This window comes from Salvelinus alpinus, chromosome 2, assembly GCF_045679555.1.
Source record: "Salvelinus alpinus chromosome 2, SLU_Salpinus.1, whole genome shotgun sequence".
Lineage (NCBI taxonomy): Eukaryota > Metazoa > Chordata > Actinopteri > Salmoniformes > Salmonidae > Salvelinus > Salvelinus alpinus.
This window is the reverse complement of record NC_092087.1, coordinates 22,901,277-22,907,276: the sequence shown is the minus strand read 5'-3', so window position 1 is coordinate 22,907,276 and position 6,000 is coordinate 22,901,277. Positions and strand designations below refer to the sequence as shown.

Sequence of the window (6,000 nt, the reverse complement as noted above, 5' to 3'; positions counted from 1 at the left end):
TGCAGTTAGTGATTGCTCAGTTCTGCCTCCAGGACAAGACTCATGACAATAAATGTCAACCTGCTATACAAACAGGAAAATGAACGCATTGGCTACATTACAATGGAGATACTGTATTTAGGGATGTGTATGGGAAATTGTGCTCTGTTTTACTCTGACAGTGTGTTTATGCTTATTTGTGGAAGTGTGTGCATGCGTGTGTGTGTATGCATTCATGTGTGTATGGTGTGTGGGCGTGGTGTTGGGTGGGTGTGCATGCGTTTGTACTTGAATGCATATTCCTCTCTTCAGGTTGTTGGTGTCTGTTCCTCTAAACGGGCATGGCCATGCCAGCGAGCCTATTAGAGGTGCCAGGCTAATAAATATAGTGTGTATGCCAAACTCTCCCTCTCCCTCTCCCTCTCCCTCTCCCTCTCCCTCTCCTCTCCTCTCCCGCTCTCCAGCATTAAGATTGATCCCTGGTTCCCTCCCCTTCCTTTCTCTCTCTCCTCTCCCTGGCCCTGCCTTTATGAGTCTGTGAATAGGTAAAGCGCAGAGGCTCCAACAGATGGCTAGATCTGCCCTGATTCACTCACACACACCACAGCCACATGAATGAGAGTCGAGCGAGAGAAAGAGAGAGAAAGAGACAGGGAGAAAATTAGGGTGAAATTGACAAGTAGAAAGAGATATGAAGAAAAGAGTGGGAGAAAAAGAGAAGGGGATAGAGAAAGAGGGGGAGACCGTGAGGACCACGAGGAGAAAGAGAGATGGAGAAACAGAGGGAGTTTCAGTGTGTTGGAGAATAAGAGAGCTAGAGCGTTTCAGGAGTGTGTGTGAGTGAATGTTAAAGAGTGCAAGATAATTATGTGATAGAGAGGGAAAGGGAGACAGAGACGCTGTGAAAAGGGGAGTGAGGAAAAAATGAATTGCAGATTGAGGGACCTTCTCTCCTTCTCCCTCCCTCTTTTATCTATCTCATCTGAAACCACGCCTCCCTCCTTTCACTTGTGTGTGCATCTATAACAGCAGGCTTTCAACGTCGGGCTATGTGGGGGTTAGACTCTCAGACTGCCAGCAGAGCGGATACTAGGGCACAGGACAGGAGTGTGTCCAGGACTGGTCAGAGCAGGTGTGTGTGTGAACTGACGGACGGAGCTTTGTGTGTATCCTACGTGTGTCGCCTCACTCACTCCAACCAGGGACATCGCTACTGAGGAACACAGCTGGGAGGTATAGTACTGTAGCTTTGCTCTACTTTACACTTCACCGCTCTTCTCTATTGGACTCGCCTCCATGAGATTTACTGTCACCACCACCATCATCATCATCATCTTCTCTGCTTATTGGAGGAGGACGTAATACTCACATGCAGGTGGCACTGACTCCTTCACAAAGTATCTGACTTTGCATTAGGCTGTTGTGGAATTTGAGCCAGGAGAGATTGACATGCATACTATTATTGTTAGATCTGTGTGTACATTTAATGGCCAGCCGTGCTGCCCTGTTCTGGGCCAATTGCAATTTTCCCTCTTTGTGGCACCTGACCACACAACTGGACAGTAGTCCAGGTGCAACAGAACTAGGGCCTGTCATGGTCAAAACATATTGATACAACAGGAGCTAAGATGGGGAGAGGTCTGTTCATAATAAAGCGTTGTTCGGCTTTCTTAGCCACCCTTTGCCTTGATGACAGCTTTGCAAACTCTTGGCATTCTCCCAACCAGCTTCATGAGGTAGTCGCCTGGAATGCATTTCAATTAACAGGTGTACCTTGTTAAAAGTTAATTTGTGGAATTTCTGTCCTTTTTAATGCGTTTGAGTTGTGTTGTGGTAAAAGACCAAGTCAATATTATGGCAAGAACAACTCAAATAAGAAAAGAGAAACGACAGTCCATCATTACTTTAAGACATGAAGGTCAGTCAATACGGAAAATGTCAAGAACTTTGAAAGTTTCTTCAAGTGCAGTCACAAAAAACATCAAGCACTATGATGAAACTGGCTCTCATGAGGACCACCACAGGAAAGGAAGACCCAGAGTTACCTCTGCTGCAGAGAATAAGTTCATTAGAATTAGCAGCCTCAGAAATTGCAGCCCAAATAAATTATTCACAGAGTTCAAGTAACAGACACATCTCAACATCAACTGTTCAGAGGAGATTGTGTGAATCAGGCCTTCATGGTCGAATTGCTGCAAAGAAACCACTACTAAAGGACACCAATAAGAAGAAGAAACTTGCTTGGGCCAAGAAACACAAGCAATGGACATTAGACCAGTGGAAATCTGTCCTTTGGTCTGATGAGTCCAAATTTGAGATTTTGGGTTCCAACCACCGTGTCTTTGTGAGACGCAGAGTAGGTGAACGGATTTATGGTTCCCACCGTGAAGCATGGAGGAGGTGGTGTGATGGTGTGGGAGTGCTTTGCTGGTGACACTGTAGGTGATTTATTTAGAACTCACACTTAACCAGCATGGCTACAGCATTCTGCTGTAGCGATACGCCATCCCATCTGGTTTGCGCTTAGTGGGACTATCATTTGTTTTTCAACAGGACAATGACCCAACACACCTCCAGGCTGCGTAAGGGCTATTTGATCAAGAAGGAGAGTGATGGAGTGCTGGATCAGATGACCTGTTCTACACAATCATCAGACCTCAACCCAATTGAGATGGTTTGGGATGAGTTGGACTGCAGAGTGAAGGATAAGCAGCCAACAAGTGCTCAGTATATGTGGGAACTCTTTCAAGCTGGTTGAGAGAATGCCAAGTGTGCAAAGCTGTCATCAAGGCAAAGGGTGGCTACTTTGAAGAATCTCAAATATGAAATATATATTAATTTGATTAACATTTTTTTGGTTACAACATGATTCCATATGTGTTTTTTCATAGTTTTGATGTCTTCACTATTATTCTACAATGTAGAAAAAGGTAAAAATAAAGGAAAACTTGAACTTGAATAAGATGTTTCCAAACTTTTGACTGGTACTGTACGTTTTTCCAGCAGCAGATTATTATCGATAATGTCAAAAGCTGCACTTAAGTCTAACAAAACAGCTCTCACAATCTTTGTATTATAAATTTCTCAGCCAATCAGTCATTTGTGTAAGTGCCTTACACGTTGAATGCTCTTCCCTATAAGCGTGCTGAAAATCTGTTGTTAATTTGTTTACAGTGAAATTGCATTGTATCTGGTTTACTAAGGGTTGGTAACAGGCTTATTGGTTGGCTGTTTGAGCCAGTAACGGGTGCTTTGCTATTCTTGGGTAGCGGAATGACTTTGCTTCCCTCCAGGCCTGAGGACACACACTTTCCTGTACGCTTAGATTGAAGAGATGGCAAATAGGAGTGGCAATATCGTCCGCTATCATCCTCAGTAATTTTCCATCCAAATGTTCAGATTCAGGTAGCTGGTAATTGTTGATAGACAACAATAATTGTTTCACCTCTTCCACACACTCACCACTCACTTTACAGAATTCAAAATGACAATGTTTGTCTTTCATAATTTGGTCAGTTATGCATGGATGTGTTGGTTCAGAATTTGTTGTTGGCATGTCATGCTGTTGGCATGCCTAAGTTTGCTAATCTTGCAAATGAAAACAATTATTAAAGTCGTTTTGTGATGCCATCTGATTCAATGAATGATGGAGCTGTCACGATTGTTAGGTGAAAGAGAGGACCAAGGCGCAGCGTGATAATGATACATCTTCTCTTTATAATGAAGACGAAACAAACACTTTTACAAACTAACAAAACAACAAAGAAGCTATATAAACAAATAGTGCTGACACTAAACACTACACATTGACAATTACCCACAACCTACCTAATGCTTATGGCTGCCTAAATATGGCTCTCAATCAGAGACAACTAATGACAGCTGTCTCTAATTGAGAACCAATCCAGGCAACCATAGACATACATAAACACCTACACTGAACACAACCCCATGAAATCTACAAAAAAAACGATACAATTGTAAGGGCTGTCTCTCTCCTCATCCTCGGACGAGGAGAGGAGAGAAGGATCATCAGACCAAAATGCAGCATTCGGGAAGTAAGCCATCTTTTTATTATTTAACGACGATGGCAACACGCAACAAAACACTTTCAAATATACAAAACAAGAAAACGACGTTGACGAAACCTGAACATAAACTTACATAACTAAACGTAAACTCACGGACAGGAAACAGACGACATCAAAATGAACGAACAGCCAAACAGTCCCGTATGGTACATACATTCAACGACACAGGAGACAATCACCCACAAACAAACAGTGAGAACAACCTACCTTAATATGATTCTCAATCAGAGGAAATGCCAAACACCTGCCTCTAATTGAGAGCCATACCAGGCAACCCTTTAACCCAACATAGAAACAGATAACATAGACTGCCCACCCAAAACACATGCCCTGACCTAAACACATACAAAAACAACATAAAACAGGTCAGGACCGTTACAGAACCCCCCCCTCAAGGTGCGAACGCCGGGCGCACCAGCACAAAGTCCAGGGGAGGGTCTGGGTGGGCAGTTGACCACGGTGGTGGCTCAGGCTCTGGACGCTGTCCCCACACCACCATAGTCACTCCCCGCTTCTGTCTTCCCCTCCCAATGACCACCCTAAAACTAACATCCCCTAAATGAACGGCCAGCACCGGGAGAAGGGGCGGCACCGGGACAAGGGGCGGCACCGGGACAAGGGGCGGCACCGGGACAAGGGGCGGCACCGGGACAAGGGGCGGCACCGGGACAAGGGGCGGCACCGGGACAAGGGGCGGCACCGGGACAAGGGGCGGCACCGGGACAAGGGGCGGCACCGGGACAAGGGGCGGCACCGGGATAAGAAGCGGCAGGTCCTGGCTGAGGGACTCCGGCAGGTCCTGGCTGAGGGACTCCGGCAGGTCCTGGCTGAGGGACTCCGGCAGGTCCTGGCTGAGGGACTCCGGCAGGTCCGGGCTGAGGGACTCCGGCAGGTCCGGGCTGAGGGACTCCGGCAGGTCCGGGCTGAGGGACTCCGGCAGGTCCGGGCTGAGGGACTCCGGCAGGTCCGGGCTGAGGGACTCCGGCAGGTCCGGGCTGAGGGACTCCGGCAGGTCCGGGCTGAGGGACTCCGGCAGGTCCGGGCTGAGGGACTCCGGCAGGTCCGGGCTGAGGGACTCCGGCAGGTCCGGGCTGAGGGACTCCGGCAGGTCCGGGCTGAGGGGCTCCGGCAGGTCCGGGCTGGACGGCTCCGGCAGGTCCGGGCTGGACGGCTCCGGCAGGTCCGGGCTGGACGGCTCCGGCAGGTCCTGGCTGGACGGCTCCGGCAGGTCCTGGCTGGACGGCTCCGGCAGGTCCTGGCTGGACGGCTCCGGCAGGTCCTGGCTGGACGGCTCCGGCAGGTCCTGGCTGGACGGCTCCGGCAGGTCCTGGCTGGACGGCTCCGGCAGGTCCTGGCTGGACGGCTCCGGCAGGTCCTGGCTGGACGGCTCCGGCAGGTCCTGGCTGGACGGCTCCGGCAGGTCCTGGCAGGTCATGGCAGGACGGCTCCGGCAGGTCATGGCAGGACGGCTCCGGCAGGTCATGGCAGGACGGCTCTGGCTGGTCATGGCAGGACGGCTCTGGCTGGTCATGGCAGGACGGCTCTGGCGCTAGGCAGACGGCAGACTCTGGCCGGCTGAGACGCACTATAGGCCTGGTGCGTGGTACCGGAACTGGAGGTACCGGGCTGAGGGCACGCACCTCAGGGCGAGTGCGGGGAACAGGAACTGGGCACACTGGACTCTCGTGGCGCACTCTAGGCCTGGTGCGTGGTACCGGGCTGGAGACACGCACCATAGGGAGAGTGCGTGGAAGAACAGGGCTCTGGAGATGCACTGGAAGCCTGGTGCGTGGTGTAGGCACTGGTGGTACTGAGTTGGGGTGGGAAGGTGGCGCCGGATATACCGGACCGTGAAGGAGGACACGTGCTCTTGAGCACCGAGCCTCCCCAACCCTACCAGGTTGAATGGTCCCCGTAGCCCTGCCAGTGC

The 6,000-nt window shown here is 50.0% G+C and overlaps 1 protein-coding gene across 1 annotated transcript in view; it reads left to right on the top strand.

The window, feature by feature from the left end:
• Positions 1-604: 604 nt before the first annotated feature.
• Positions 605-6,000, top strand: part of LOC139540660 (extracellular sulfatase Sulf-2-like) — a 114,634-nt gene continuing 109,238 nt past the window's right edge. Inside the window, exon 1 of the mRNA XM_071344488.1 lies at positions 605-1,212. The gene's annotated coding sequence lies outside the window, so the exon portion shown is untranslated. The remainder of the gene's footprint in view (positions 1,213-6,000) is intronic.